Below are 14,991 nucleotides of genomic sequence, written 5' to 3' on the forward strand. Positions count from 1 at the left end.
TGACGAAACAGTTATGCGGTTAGGAAAGAAATCAGGCAGAATTGTCATCAAAACGAGGTAACTGGTGATCCAATGGAAATAGCGGGGTGTTTATCAACTACTATGGTATCTTGTTCGCAAAAATGGCACGTTGAAAAAGGGTTTAAAACTGCATTCTTGCCTCTTTCGACCTAACTTATTGATGCCGTTAGGGCGGAGGTAGAACTCGGATAAACGTGAGGGAAATTGATCAGGTAGTTTATAAGCTACCGTCAAGGAAATCGCCCGAAAGTGATTGCGCAGGGGCGGCTTTTCACAAAATGTTCAAAAGGGAAATGCCCATTGCTTTACATCGCTTGCTGGTCGATGCTTAGAAAGAGTACCTGATGCCCCTTTCGTTTTGGTACCACAAACTAATAACTCTGCTCCTGTGCGCGTTTAAGATTCCCGGGTGGCCAAAACTAAAATGTCTGTGCAACGGCGGACCGCTAAACCTCACAATCAATCAATCTATCTATCAATCAATTGGTCAATTGTTACTGTATTAAGTATTAATGATTTGATAAAAATATTTGATCAGAGAAGAAGTAATGATGCGGATGTGTTAAAATTATTCAATTACTTATTATAATTCAATCGAGGACTCTTTTCGGTTACTTTCTGTAACTTCTTACCTCCCGATTAGTCTCAGAAATTTTCATTACAATATATACACGAAGGTGTTGACTGAAAAATTCCAAAAATTAATGAATATATTGGTTGACGTGCACGAAACCTCTGGAACAGAAGAAAGAACATGTTTTACTTATATATATATATATACACTCAGAAGCACACTGAAGTGTTGCGATGCGGTGAATGGCCATAGCAGCAATGCTAAAACCAATCTTTAAAAAGCGCGTTATCGTGTTACACATGAAAACTTGTTTTGTACTGTGGAGTTGGCGAATGTGGGTCCTTTGATAACTGTACGAGGTGAAAATGTGTTTCCACAATGCTTCGCCAGTCTTATTCTGCATAAGCCAGTCCCGCGACGCATTAAATTTTTATCGTCGGTTGAGGAAGTCTGCGCTTTGTTTGCTCTGTTGATTACATCTGCCTTGAAGATTTTGTTTAACAGGAAAAAATAGGTCGTTAAAAGTTGTTTGAGAATCAAACAAAAGTATTGGCAGACGCTTATGATATAGCCCTGTTATTTAGGGAGAAACAAGGCGTTTAGTAGCCAGTAAAAGAGGCTGGAAAGTTGTCTCAGCCCACCGTTTGTTCTATAAGCTTGAATGAGTCGCTAAGTTCTGGCACGGGGAGTGGTAAGACACGCCTGAGGTGTTCCAAAATATGCAATGGAGGGTTACTCTGTTCAAATAATTGGACCCGCACTGAAGAATTACGGGCAGCCCACCGATTATCGGGAAGTGGATTCAGAGCGCGCAAGAGAGCAGAAAGGGGGAGTGGAAGGGACTTTTGGATGTTTAGGCATGCCGCTGAGCGCAATTTCCCTCTTGTAGCCAAGGTGTTCCATGTTCTTCAGGTGCTCTCGATGACGAAAGTTTGTATTCAGGAGCTCCGCATATTTTTCGCTGTTTTTGTTTGGCGATCGGCTTGGGAGCAAACCAGCCATTAGAACCGGTGCCGTTCCGTGCGAGAAGAACGACTGACAATTTGCCACCCCTTTCTGAAACAAACTGTGTCAAAGTTTCGTTTCTTAAGTTATAAGAATAATATATTTTCACGTACTGTCATTCAATGCGGCTCCAGAATTAGATATATATCATTGGTTGTGTCTTCTTATGATGATAGTGGGTTTCATGTGGGGAGATGCTCACGGTTGTTTATAGTACTGAGAAAGCGCTTTTCACTAGAACAATTGAACACTGTAACACGCAAAAAGTTGTGCAAAGGCCTCATTGATATTATGTTACCGATTCCTTTATACATGTATATATTTTGTGCGATGGGAAGGGGATGTGGTAAAGATGGTGAAAAGAATGCCTGTGCGGGCGTCGGTAACAATTTTTTTTCGAGCGTCACAGTGCGCCGCTTCCTGCAAATGCATGGCTCTAAGCAAAATAAATAAGCATACCATGAAACATTACCTATCGCATATGCTCAAAGCCGCAAACTATTGACCACATGTTTCTGGACTGTTCATATGCGATATTCCGGTGGGGCATCCGGCAGTGTACTTTCAAAATACATCTTCCCGTACAATCTTCTGGGATCCGTGTCCATTGTGTAGGTGATACAACGGACGTGCCATTCGACGCGTTTTGGGTAATGCGCGTGCGCAGCTTGTACCACACAAGGAAAGCTGACACCCAGGTCCATCCCGGAACACGGCCAGCCAGAGAGTGCTTCATTGAAAATATGGTTCATACATCAGCTATACAGGGCGGTAAGCGAGCCACCTGAATTGCTTCCAATGCGATACGACATTGTTTAACTCAAAATATTTTGAACTTGTGTCATCGCAGAAGGTGGCGAATGTTAAAATAATTGTAGTATGGTGTTTTTTTTATACAAAATTATTACAATAATAATGAAAGCCTTCGCGCGCAGGATATTCCAAGTGTGTATTCCACCAACGTGCGCGAGTTCATTTTCGGTTCGTTCGTTCAACGAGCGACGCCACAATCGTCACAACCCATGCTCGAACGATACGCCACGTCATAGCGTGCGCCTCTCGGTTCGTTCGTATAAGGGCCAGTCTTTATGTTGTCGTGCGGATTCGCTCAGCATCGTAGAAGAGCCTTTCGCTTGGAAGCGTCTGCGCAGTGACGTTTCACCATCAACAAATGAACACGACTTCTTCGACGCATACGACGACAAGGACTTGCACTATAGAATAAACAATAAAGCATAACTGTGTGTCTGTCAATTCTCACCTACAGCTTCATCATTCATGTCTTGCTCGTGAGTGCAAGCTCCCCTGAATTTTTCCCGAAATGAAGACAACAATCAAATTTCTTTTGACTTTTCTGCCAACAGTTTAGATTACTTTATATTCTATTTTTTGTGGAGAAGCACCTTATATTCTATTTTTTGCGCGGCAGCGTGTGTGCTCGCTCATACCGCGTGGAAGGTTCCCGCGATACGCTGACTCGTCCGGAATTTCCCCCCGAGGTGTTCGCCCTGGGGGCGTTTCCGATGAGTCACATATGGGCAGTGACGTTCAAGGTGGAGCGAGGTGCCAAGATTTTGGAGGTTCCCGACTGGGAAGTAAAGGTACGAAAGTGCGCCGTCATAGACCTGGCCAACCAGAACGTGAGATTGAAGTTGCGTTGGCTTCTTCAGAATCTGACAGAAGAGGAAGGCCGTGATGCTTTCGCTCAATATGGCAAGCTGAGTGACATCTCCAGCGAGCGTTGTAGTGTGCGATTTGTTGAAGACAAGGGCTCGAAGACATGGTCCGTGATCCTCCAGTACAACGTAGTCGTGAGGGCTGAGGAACTGCCACACTATCTTCGAGTGGCCGGCAAAAAGGCGCTCGTGGTCGTGCCCGAAGGACCCCGCAGTGCTTCCACCACCACGGTTCGTGGGAAATGCGCCGTGAACGTAAGGTAGAATTGTCTGCCTCCGCTTCGGCCACGAAGCGACACCATGCACACGGTCATACACCGCCGTAGCCAGACCCGCAGATGGCGACGTAACCAACGACCTCGTCATGGATGTCGAGGAAACGAAAACTTGCTGTGGGAGGAGACCCAAATGCGGCCATGACACTGGAACAGAGCGACAAGATGACTGACGGAACGTAAGGTGTCGTCAGTGCAGTGAAAAATGCTTGTTACAAAATGAGCGTGTTGCATTATCCGTCAGGCGACACCGACTACCCACCATAGCCAAAAATTGCCGAAGCAAAGAGATTCGTCATATTTTATTGCGCTACGTATACAGACAAAGCGGACGCCAAGAGGACTGGGACGAGGCGCCTCGTCCCAGTCTTGTTATCGCCCATCTTTTTCTATTTACTTAGCGCAATTAAATATGATGCATCACCAACAAGTCTCAATTTACGTCCTTTCGAAGCTAAGGGAGGTAAAGAGTAGGGGCCGACAAATGACGAGACAGACTCCCAGCCTACACTAATGGGCGAGGAGCGTGAGGACAACATGAATGCCACGAAGCGTCCTAAGGCGGCTACGCTGCACGAGGTGTCATTCGAGAAAAACTTACACCATCTTCCCGTTGGGCACCCTGAGGAGGATACGAAGCATCATGGGGGTTCTGTGTGGTTCCATTGTGTTGCTATTATGTTGAGTGATCTGGTATTTGGTAGCGGCAGTGGGGATTCTGCGTCCGGGTCCACGCCGGTGGCAAAGGCACCCAAGTACTGTTGTGTGACGCAGAGTAGGCGGTGATTCTCGAGGCGCCGAAACTCGTCCATTATGTCGTTGTCGATGTTGTCGTCTCTGTGGTAGAATCGGTAGTCTCCGTCAGGGTTGGTGAGGTAAAGGTTGTTGACGTTGGTGCACCGGCTGATAGCAACGTACACACCCTCCTCTTCGCAGCTTTGTGTTCTTCTCATTCGTCTTCTTCAGCGTTTCCCCTACGGGAAGATGACGACGATGGTTGAACGCGAAGCTATCTCGTGATGGATTCTTTGGTTGGCGAATCTCTAGGGACACCCTGCCACAATCATCATAAGAGGTGCTGCGGATGGGGCATGGACAAGGGACATGCCCCGAGCAAGAGATGCTTCGCATCTAAGCGTTGGTGAGGTAAAGGTTGTGGACGTTGGTGGACCGGCTGAGAGCAACATACACGCCCTTCTCTTCGCCCCTTTGTCTTCTTCTCCTTCTTCTTCTCCAGTGGTTCCTCTTCGGGAAGATGAGGACAGTCGTTGAACGCGAAGCTATCTCGTGATGGATTTTTTGGTTGGCCAATCCCTAGGGGCGTCCTCTCATAGTCATCATCAGAGGCACTGCGGACAGAGCACGGACAACTGACATCTCCCCGAGCAAGAGATGCCCCGCATCTAAAATAGGGTCGCCTGAAGGAACCATCGGTCGTAATTCAAGCTTTAATCTGAACCTGAACATCGGGACGTACGACAGCGGCCACGCTGGCGCGAAGCCGCCGTGAAGTGCATGGGATGCTAAAAGGTAGTTTGTGTCGATGCGTGCTCTGCTTTCAGAAATGCATCGGGAAACTTTATAATTGGTGCCGTCGGCGTGAGTTTTTACAGGGAGTAAAAAGCAAAAGGCATGCTTTGTTCTTGCCGAAAAGTTTTTATTTCAGGAGGGGAGGGAGAGTGTCCGGGATGGGAGAGGGGTTGATGGCTTGGAAAATGTTTCACTTTTGTTTTCGTACTATGATTTCAATGTTATTCGAAAAAAAAGTGTTTTATGAAGAACTACACTTCTCAATGTATGCAGACCGTCTTGCTCTTCTTGGGGATTTTAATTGTTTGTTCGGCTTGGGATAAATAACGTGAAACACGTTTCCACCATGCAAACACTTCCATCCTGCAGAAAACGGTCCAATAATTTGGTTAGGAAGGTATTAGCGATGTGTTGGAGGGAGGGCAAACAGTGTCATTCGATCATTTTCAGGGTAGAGGTCATGCCTGTTCAGAGCGAGTGTAAGTTTCGCTCGAGATTACACCAAAGTGTCACGATATTTGCTTGACGCCGATTTTATTTAGTGACCAGTGTCCTTCATGCTGAATTGGAGGGCGCAAATGAAAAGGTATTCTTGAGTGTAATGTATTGAATGTTGGGCCGGACCGCATAGACCATCACAAACCTGGACTAAGTTCTGGCCAACACGCATACACTATATTACTGCACTGATGTACAAAGCGGGAATGGACACCTAAGGACACGGACGGACTGCAAGCAGAAACACTCAGGTGGGGATGCTTGCGAGAAAATTATAAAGGAAGTGAAACGCTCACAGCCGCCGATCGCAGAAAAGAGACTATCTCTGATGGGGCGACTCGGAGACGCACTTCTAGGTCTGGCTACGGGGCAGATTACTGTAGTCGTTGAGGTGGTGTCTCGCTGGACAAGGACGTGACGGTGGCGGATGATTAGCGGCGGGAGGGAAGAGCTTAGGCCTGCTCAGAAGCGAGACCACACTGCCCGCGCTCCACGCCACCGATGCAGACCTTTCTGATCGGGAGCACCAGCTTCTCGCAGTAGCGTCGGAGACATTACTCTTGCCTACACCTCGACGGATGGTCGTGGTCTCGTCGACAGCCCGGGTGGTGATTCAGACGGCATAGCTGGCGACGATCGTCGGGCCTACACCGCGGGAGTGATGATGATGATGATGATGCCCTCAAATATTTTGGCACGTACCCACAAGGGGAGATTGGCCAGGGCTAAACGGGCTAAATACGTGGGGACTTCAAAATACTTATTTCCGGATAGAGGCTGTAAAAAGAAACTTAGTAGCGAATGAAGCCCGCATTACCCAGTAATCAGCACCATTTAGCAATTCAGACGACCTAAGGCAGAAAGAAAATTTTGAATGGCCGTCTTTCTGCCTCCGAGAGCGAACAGCTTCTCTTCTTCTTTTTCCTGGTAGGTTGCGCCGATAGTATTCGGTAGATTGGCCACTCTTGAATCGCTGCGGCCTTGTCACAGTTGATTCTCTCGAATACTGAATCCAACATTATGAGATGCTCGCCTAAGCTCTGGGGCAATAAGTCAACTTTGTGGATGTAGACGCATCATATGTGCCACTTTGGGCCAGCTAGCACAGTGCCCATCCCTCATTGTAACGTTGGTTTTGCGTGCACATTGGAAACTGCGATTCCTTTAACTCATACAGCCCGCCCGGCGTACTAAATGCTGTCTTAATAAGATTCATCTCCTCCCCTTCTATATAAGTTCCCGGTATTCATTTTAACTGAAGACCAATACCACGCGTACTACACAGGTGGTTTAGAGGGCGTGTTTTCGTGGGAGTGGGTATACACCTTTTTTATGATTCTGCTCACTCGGCGGTAGTCTACGCGAAACATCAGCGGGCCGCCTTTTTTATCACAGGCACCGCTGGGTCTGTCCAGGTGCTTTTAAACGGCTGCGCGCTGTCGCGTCACAGCATGTCTTCGAATAATTCGGCATGGCTTCACGCTCGTCTGAAGATACGCGGTAAGGTGACTCGTTGAGGTCGGGCATCATCTTCGATGACAATTTGTTTTTTTTTCCCAAAAGAACAGGACGTATATACGATAATTATTTCGCCCTTCAGGAACTGGTCAATGCATTCGAAACAACTACCGCGCTCACATTCTTCCATCGGTCATACACCCACATCACACGCCACTGCTTCTTTAATACGAAAAATCGCAAGCGACTGCGCGGCCCGTTACGCAAACAAGAACATTCTCCTTCGTTATACCAACAGTTTTGCGAATGAAGATAGCCCCGCAGCGGTGGCTCAGTGGCTAAGGCGTTGCGCTGCTGAGCACGAGGTCGCGGGTTCGATTCCCGGCCGCGGCGGCCGCTTTTCTGACGGAGGCGAAAAGCAAAAACGTCTGTGTGTACGAGATTTCGGCGCACGATAAAGATCCCCAGAGGAAATAATTAATCCGGAGCCCTCCACCACGGCGCGCCTCATCACCTGCGTTACGTCGGCGCGTTAAACCCCATAATCAATCAATCAATGAAGATAGCACATCTCCCCAATGGCCCATTGGCATAGCACACACATACATTGTAGCAAGCTGCAAAGGGCTGTACCTTCCGGTCAGTTTGTTCTTGGCTCTTAGTCCTAGTCTCTTTAAAACCTTTAACGTCTAAATTCCCGTTCCATAAAAAGGCGGCTAAGTTGACACTGTCACAGCTTCGCAGGTAGTTCTCGAACGCTACGCGTAACAATGACTGGTACTGTTTCGGTTGTAAGTGTAAGTGTACAAGCAAAAACTTACAACACCTTCCCTTGGGGAACCCTGATGAGGATGCGAAGCATCTTGGGGGTTCCGTGTGGTTCCATTGTGTTGCCGTTATGTTGAGTGATCTGGTATTTGGTAGCGCCGGAGGGAATTCCGTGTCCGGGTCCACACCGGTGGCAAATGCACACAAGTACTGTTGTGTGACGGTGAGTAGGCGGTGATTCTCGAGGGGCCAAAACTCGTCCATTATGTTCTTGTCGATGTTGTCGTCTTTGTGGTAGATCCGGTAGTCTCCATCAGCGCAGGTGAGGTAAAAGTTGTGGAGGTTGGTGCACCGGCTGAGAGCAACGTACACGCCCTCCTCTTCGCAGCTTTATCTTCTTCTACTTCTTCAGCGGTTCCCAAGTGCGAAGATTGCGACGGTGGTTGAACTCGAAGCTATGTCGTGATGGATTAGCAAGGTACACGACCTCCTCTTCGCGCCTTTGTATTCTTCTCCTTCTTCTTCTTCAGCGGTTCCCGTACGGGAAGACGACGTCGGTGGTTGAACGCGAAGCTATCTCGTGGTGGATTTTTGGTTGGCCAATTTCTAGGGGCTTCCTGCCACAATCAACATCACAGGCACTGCGGACAGGGCACAGAGAAGTGACATCCCCGCGGGCAAGAGATGCTCCGCATCTAAAACAAATGCGCATCGTAGTTACCACATCAGCTCAACGATTGAGTGCACCAGGCTGTGGCAATGAAATGAAGAAAAATGTAAAAGAAAAAAAGCACAAGGGGCATCACACACAGCTGATTCTTGTTCCCAAATTTGGTCGAATCGTCTTTCGAGTTGCTCACTTGCACCCGTCACTGACTAAGTGTTGACTTGCATGAGTTATTTTGCTGCCAGTTTCCTACTCGTTGCAATATTGGGCTTTGGGTGAAAATTTGAGTTACGCATAGAAGCCGCTTTAGGAGGGGGCAGATCCGGGTTCTGCAAAATGTCCGGTCCTGGTCAGGTCACACCTGCGTTCACACTGCCGCTTCAGTAGCGTGCTAGTGGTATCGACGCTAGCAGTGTCCACGTCTCCCTATTTCTCTCCGCCCGGAGAGAGGACCGCGGGCACAGGTCGCACTTTCAATTGCTTGCGCAGCGGCTTAAACGTGAGGCTTTCTCTGCAGAACACTGTTGGGCTCAGTCGCTTCCGATGTTGATACAGCCTCCTTCTGTGCCCGCACCAAAGTAGACGCTTTTCCCTCCGATGAGTCTTCCCCAGTATTTCGGCCAATACAGTCGCCATGGTTATCGGCCTCCCCACCTCCATTGCTAGCGGCTGCCTCGGCATCCACCTCGTCCTTAAGAGGGTGCGATATATTGTGGCCGCCCACGGGCAAGATGACACTCGCGTATGTTTCAATACACCACCTCTTGTTGTGTCCGCAGCGATGAAACAAGGAACCGCGTGGCACACGGCACTCTCGACGGATATGTCTAGCGTTGTGGTCCCTCGAACAGACTGTCAGCCAGCAGGTACGACGACGAGCTGGCGTCGTTTACGGTGAGCACCTGGCTTACAGCTTCAATGAAACGGTGCGCGTCGTCAAGCCTCTTTCGGCGCAACCCGGTACTCGCCACTTTTTTCTAGCCACCTCCATCTGTATCCCGTAAGCTGCAAACGCTGCCATATATCATTGTCTGGAACGTTGTACACCACCGGCTGCAGCATGCAACAAACGTCGTGGTAGCCAGGGTCCACAACGAGGCACAATCGGTCGTTCACACAGGCGCTTGGGGACGCCGGCAGCTTCCTTATGTCGTCATTGCTCTTCAAAGTGACTGCCAAACAGTGATTCATTTGGTATGCTCCTAGAGGGATAACATGTGGCAGTAGTCCCACAAGAACGAGCATGTCTCGGAAATCTTTGACACGATATGGTCCTGCACTCGGGTCAGCGTGCAGAAACACTATTTAGAACTGCAGAAACTACAAGGAATTGTGGCAAAATGATGGTATTTCTGAGAAGGAGTAGCCTTTTTCCTGTTACCGCGAGCCCACTGAGCCGCCAAAACTGCTCTTAAATGAAGCATGACATTCCGCCTCCACATCCAAGCGCAACCAAAAGAAGAAATCCGTTACGCGACGGAGGCGGGTCAGAAAGGCTGACTCCAAAAGGCCGATTCTCACCGATACCCACCTAGAGTCGCCAAGAGAAAAAAACGTTCCTGCAAGCAGCCTTGTTGCCGCCTCCGGGAGGGCTCGAACCCCCAACCTTTCGGTTAACAACCGATCACGCTACCCGATTGCGCCATGGAGCCAGGATGAAGAGGCCGACTGCAAAACAACACACGAATGCTACCCACCTAGAGTCCGCGGTCAAAAAATGATCCATAGAACTTTTTTAGGAAAGACAGTGAGAATAATCGCCACGAAAAAAAAAAACGTGCCCGCAAGCAGCCTTGCTGTCGCCTCCGGGAGGGCTCGAACCTCCAACCTTTCAGTTAACAGCCGAACGCGCTAGCCGATTGCGCACGGAGGCATTTTTTTATTGCCTGTTAGCTATACAGTACAAAAATTCCCCCGCATTTCCCCGAGGGGGAGAATGTGAAAGTGCGAATGCACGGTTGTCGGCCCGCTTGCGGCGCTTGCGCTCGGCCCCCGCAGCCCACCGCCTCGCCGCCTTCTCTTCCATCTCTTCCATCGGGTTTGTAGTATCACGTGTACACCACGCAGTTATCAAGCCGCTATAACGCCGCTGAGTCGCCAACGCACGCCGCTGACGACGTAGTTTGAATGCGTTAAAGATATAAGGCGCGTCACTAACACTGATATCAGCGTCGCGTCCGTGGCTTGGTCGGTAGAGCGTTGCGCTGCGGCCGCAAAGTCCTCGGATCGAAATCTGGCGCCGGATGCTGTTTCTTTTTTAAATATAGAGGAGCACTGCGGACGCCGCCGCCGCCGCCGGCGGTGGATGGTTTGGGGTCGCTTAAGTGCTTAAGTGGGGTCGCTTAAGTGCATTCGCACTTAAAAAACACCCACTCATTTATCTTGCTTTTAGAAACGTCAGTGGGAACAATCGCCAAGACAAAAAAACGTGCCTGCAAGCAGCCTTGCTGTCGCCCCCGGGAGGGCTCGAACCTCCAACCTTTCGGTTAACAGCCGAACGCGCTAGCCGATTGCGCCACGGAGGCGGGACGGAGATGCCGACTGCAAAACAACGCACGAATGCTACCCACCCAGAGTCTGCAGTCACAAATGAATCCATAGAACTTTTTAAAGAAAAGACAGCGGGAATAATCGCCAAGAAAAAAAACGTACCCGCAAGCAGCCTTGCTGTCACCCCCGGGAGGGCTCGAACCTCCAACCTTTCGGTTAACAGCCGAACGCGCTAGGCGATTGCGCCACGGAGGCGGGACGGAGATGCCGACTGCAAAACAACGCACGAATGCTACCCACCCAGAGTCTGCAGTCACAAATGAATCCATAGAACTTTTTTAAGAAAAGACAGCGGGAATAATCGCCAAGAAAAAAAACCTGGCCGCAAGCAGCCTTGCTGTCGCCCCCGGGAGGGCTCGAACCTCCAACCTTTCGGTTAACAGCCGAACGCGCTAGGCGATTGCGCCACGGAGGCGGGACGGAGATGCCGACTGCAAAACAACGCACGAATGCTACCCACCTAGAGTTCGCAGTCAAAAAATGAATCCATTGAACTTTCATTTAGAAATGACAGCGGGAATAATCGCCAAGAAAAAAAACGTGCCCGCAAGCAGCACTCTTTTCGCCCCCGGGAGGGCTCGAACCTCCGACCTTTCGATTAACAGCCGAACGCGCTAGCCGATTGCGCCACGGAGGCGGGACGGAGATGCCGACTGCAAAACAGCGCACGAATGCTACCCACCTAGAGTCCGCAGTCAAAAAATGATTCCATAGAACCTTCATTTAGAAAAGGCAGCGGGAATATTTCCCCAGCAAAAAAAAACCTGCCCGCAAGCAGCCTTGCTGTCGCCCCCGGGAGGGCTCGAACCTCAAACCTTTCGGTTAACAGCCGAACGCGCTAGCCGATTGCGCCACGGAGGCGGGACGGAGATGCCGACTGCAAAACAGCGCACGAATGCCCCCCACGTAGAGTCTGCAGTCCAAAAATGAATCCATAGAACTTTCTTTTTGAAAAGACAGCAGTAATAATCGCCAAGAAAAAAAAACGTGCCCACAAGCAGCCTTGCTGTCGCCCCCGGGAGGGCTCGAACCTCAAACCTTTCGGTTAACAGCCGAACGCGCTAGCCGATTGCGCCACGGAGGCGGGACGGAGATGGCGACTGCAAAACAGCGCACGAATGCTACCAACCTAGAGTCCGCAGTCAAAAAATGATTCCATAGAACTTTCATTTAGAAAAGGCAGCGGGAATAATCCCCAGGAAAAAAAACGTGCCCGCAAGCAGCCTTGCTGTCGCCCCCGGGAGGGCTCGAACCTCAAACCTTTCGGTTAACAGCCGAACGCGCTAGCCGATTGCGCCACAGAGGCGGGACGGAGATGCCGACTGCAAAACAGCGCACGAATGCTACCCACCTAGAGTCCGCAGTCAAAAAATGATTCCATACAACTTTCTTTTAAAAAGACAGCAGGAATAATCGCCAAGAAAAAAAACGTGCCCGCAAGCAGCCTTGCTGTCTCCCCCGGGAGAACTCGAACCTCAAACCTTTCGGTTAACAGCCGAACGCGCAAGCCGATTGCGCCACGGAGGCGGGACGGAGATGCCGACTGCAAAACAGTGCACGAATGCTACCCACCTAGAGTCCGCAACAAAAATGATTCCATAGAACTTTCTTTTAGAAAAGACAGCGGGAATAATCGCCAAGAAAAAAAACCATCCCACAAGCAGCACTCTTTTCGCCCCCGGGAGGGCTCGAACCTCCAACCTTTCGGTTAACAGCCGATCGCGCTAGCCTATTGCGCCACGGAGGCGGGACGGAGATCCCGACTGCAAAACAGCGCACGAATGCTACCCACCTAGAGTCCGCAGTCAAAAAATAATTCCATAGAACTTTCATTTAGAAAAGGCAGCGGGAATAATCCCCAGGAAAAAAAACATGCCCGCAAGCAGCCTTGCTGTCGCCCCCGGGGGGGCTCGAACATCCAACCTTTCGTTTAACAGCCGAACGCGCTAGCCGATTGCGCCACGAAGGCGGGACGGAGATCCGGACTGCAAAACAGCGCACGAATGCTACCCACCTAGAGTCCGCAGTCAAAAAATGATTCCACAGAACTTTCATTTAGAAAAGGCAGCGGGAATAATCCCCAAGAAAAAAAACGTGCCCGCACGCAGCCTTGCTGTCGCCCCCGGGAGGGCTCGAATCTCCAACCTTTCGGTTAACAGCCGAACGCGCTAGCCGATTGCGCCACGGAGGCGGGACGGAGATGCTGACTGCAAAACAGCGCACGAATGCTACCCACCTAGAGTCCGCAGTCAAAAAATGATTCCATAAAACTTTCATTGAGAAAAGGCAGCGGGAATAATCCCCAAGAAAAAAAATGTGCCCGCAAGCAGCACTCTTTTCGCCCACGGGAGGGTTCGAACCTCCAACCTTTCGCTTAACAGCCCAACGCGCTAGCCGATTGAGCCACGGAGGCGGGACGGAGATGCCGACTGCAAAACAGCGCACGAATGCTACCCACCTAGATTCCGCAGTCAAAAAATGATTCCATACAACTTTCTTTTAAAAAGACAGCAGGAATAATCGCAAAAAAAAAACGTGCCCGCAAGCAGCACTCTTTTCGCCCCCGGGAGGGCTCGAACCTCCAACCTTTCGGTTAACAGCCGAACGCGCTAGCCGATTGCGCCACGGAGGCGGGGCGGAGATGCCGACTGCAAAACAGCGCACGAATGCTACCCACCTAGAGTCCGAAGTCAAAAAACGAATCCATAGAACTTTCTTTTAGAAAAGACAGCAGGAATAATCGCCAAGAAAAAAAACGTGCCCACAAGCAGCCTTGCTGTCGCCCCCGGGAGGGCTCGAACCTCAAACCTTTCGGTTAACAGCCGAACGCGCTAGCCGATTGCGCCACGGAGGCGGGACGGAGACGCCGACTGCAAAACAGCGCACGAATGCTGCCCACCTAGAGTCCGCAGTCCAAAAATGAATCCATAGAACTTTCTTTTTGAAAAGACAGCAGTAATAATCGCCAAGAAAAAAAAACGTGCCCACAAGCAGCCTTGCTGTCGCCCCCGGGAGGGCTCGAACCTCCAACCTTTCGGTTAACAGCCGAACGCGCTAGCCGATTGCGCCACGGAGGCTTTTTTTTTTTATTGCCGGTTTCAAACAAAATCCAGAAACAACGGTACATATGATAAAATCGCTCACTTCACTCAAGCCAGCGCTACATAACTAAAAACGGGGCATAGACAATACCTTTTCAAATTCATGCAACCATTCAGGACTACAGTTCTGACTCTTCCACATTTCTACAATACGTTGGGCACTCTCACAGAAATACTGCCTTGCTGGCCTTCCGTCTACGTCACAGTGCCGAAACGCCATTCGAGACCTCCATATACCGTGGAGGACCAGCAACATCACTAGGTCGTAAGGCACTCCATTATCGTTTTGCACTGCCAGAAACCGGATGCCATAAGGGCTCAAGGGAAACTCCTTTTTCAATGTTCGCTGAAGAACGTCCCACAAGAACACCCCATCCCAACAATCCAAAAAAACATGTTCCACCGTCTCGGGCTTTTTACAAAAAGAACAGTCCACACCCCATGGCAAAAACAGACCCTTTTCTAACATCCATGTTTTAACTGGTAACACCCCACAGTGCAGTTTAAAGAAAAATGTTTTAACACCCGGGGCAATGGCCATAGCTTTTACACGTTTCAAAACGTTCTGCCTGGGGCCCACCGGAAACATGGATCGGTATAAAGGAACAGGAAAACAGATTTCAGCAAGATCTTTATACAACTTTTTCTTCGACACGGCACTCAAGTACTCCATAGAGAACCGTACACAAAGAAATGGTGTTGCTTGTACAACCTCTTTTAAATACCCGTGTAATGCCCCATTGCAGCTTTGACATGACGAAACAATAAATTGGGGCAATAGCCTGCCTAACCTGACTTGAATAACAGTGCGGAGGAAGGGGTCCTTTACCTCACGCAAGAAATAAAAACGACTCACAACTTCTCTCAA

At 49.7% G+C, this 14,991-nt stretch overlaps 13 non-coding genes across 13 annotated transcripts; all 13 read right to left on the minus strand.

The window, feature by feature from the left end:
- Positions 1-10,272: 10,272 nt before the first annotated feature.
- Trnan-guu (transfer RNA asparagine (anticodon GUU)) lies at positions 10,273-10,345 on the minus strand. Its single transcript has one exon. It is a non-coding gene; the product is annotated as a tRNA-Asn (tRNA).
- Positions 10,346-10,923: 578 nt separating this feature from the next.
- Trnan-guu (transfer RNA asparagine (anticodon GUU)) lies at positions 10,924-10,997 on the minus strand. Its single transcript has one exon. It is a non-coding gene; the product is annotated as a tRNA-Asn (tRNA).
- A 146-nt stretch (positions 10,998-11,143) lies between these two features.
- Positions 11,144-11,217, minus strand: Trnan-guu (transfer RNA asparagine (anticodon GUU)). The gene has a single exon. It is a non-coding gene; the product is annotated as a tRNA-Asn (tRNA).
- Positions 11,218-11,363: 146 nt separating this feature from the next.
- Positions 11,364-11,437, minus strand: Trnan-guu (transfer RNA asparagine (anticodon GUU)). Its single transcript has one exon. It is a non-coding gene; the product is annotated as a tRNA-Asn (tRNA).
- A 148-nt stretch (positions 11,438-11,585) lies between these two features.
- Trnan-guu (transfer RNA asparagine (anticodon GUU)) lies at positions 11,586-11,659 on the minus strand. Its single transcript has one exon. It is a non-coding gene; the product is annotated as a tRNA-Asn (tRNA).
- Positions 11,660-11,809: 150 nt separating this feature from the next.
- Trnan-guu (transfer RNA asparagine (anticodon GUU)) lies at positions 11,810-11,883 on the minus strand. Its single transcript has one exon. It is a non-coding gene; the product is annotated as a tRNA-Asn (tRNA).
- Positions 11,884-12,032: 149 nt separating this feature from the next.
- Trnan-guu (transfer RNA asparagine (anticodon GUU)) lies at positions 12,033-12,106 on the minus strand. Its single transcript has one exon. It is a non-coding gene; the product is annotated as a tRNA-Asn (tRNA).
- A 148-nt stretch (positions 12,107-12,254) lies between these two features.
- Trnan-guu (transfer RNA asparagine (anticodon GUU)) lies at positions 12,255-12,328 on the minus strand. The gene has a single exon. It is a non-coding gene; the product is annotated as a tRNA-Asn (tRNA).
- A 367-nt stretch (positions 12,329-12,695) lies between these two features.
- On the minus strand, positions 12,696-12,769 carry Trnan-guu (transfer RNA asparagine (anticodon GUU)). Its single transcript has one exon. It is a non-coding gene; the product is annotated as a tRNA-Asn (tRNA).
- A 370-nt stretch (positions 12,770-13,139) lies between these two features.
- Positions 13,140-13,213, minus strand: Trnan-guu (transfer RNA asparagine (anticodon GUU)). The gene has a single exon. It is a non-coding gene; the product is annotated as a tRNA-Asn (tRNA).
- Positions 13,214-13,580: 367 nt separating this feature from the next.
- Positions 13,581-13,654, minus strand: Trnan-guu (transfer RNA asparagine (anticodon GUU)). Its single transcript has one exon. It is a non-coding gene; the product is annotated as a tRNA-Asn (tRNA).
- Positions 13,655-13,802: 148 nt separating this feature from the next.
- Trnan-guu (transfer RNA asparagine (anticodon GUU)) lies at positions 13,803-13,876 on the minus strand. Its single transcript has one exon. It is a non-coding gene; the product is annotated as a tRNA-Asn (tRNA).
- A 149-nt stretch (positions 13,877-14,025) lies between these two features.
- On the minus strand, positions 14,026-14,099 carry Trnan-guu (transfer RNA asparagine (anticodon GUU)). Its single transcript has one exon. It is a non-coding gene; the product is annotated as a tRNA-Asn (tRNA).
- Between the last annotated feature and the right edge of the window lie 892 nt (positions 14,100-14,991).

This window comes from Haemaphysalis longicornis, unplaced genomic scaffold (genome assembly GCF_048455015.1).
Source record: "Haemaphysalis longicornis isolate Haplotype H1 unplaced genomic scaffold, Haemaphysalis longicornis Haplotype H1 scaffold_2, whole genome shotgun sequence".
Classification (NCBI taxonomy): domain Eukaryota; kingdom Metazoa; phylum Arthropoda; class Arachnida; order Ixodida; family Ixodidae; genus Haemaphysalis; species Haemaphysalis longicornis.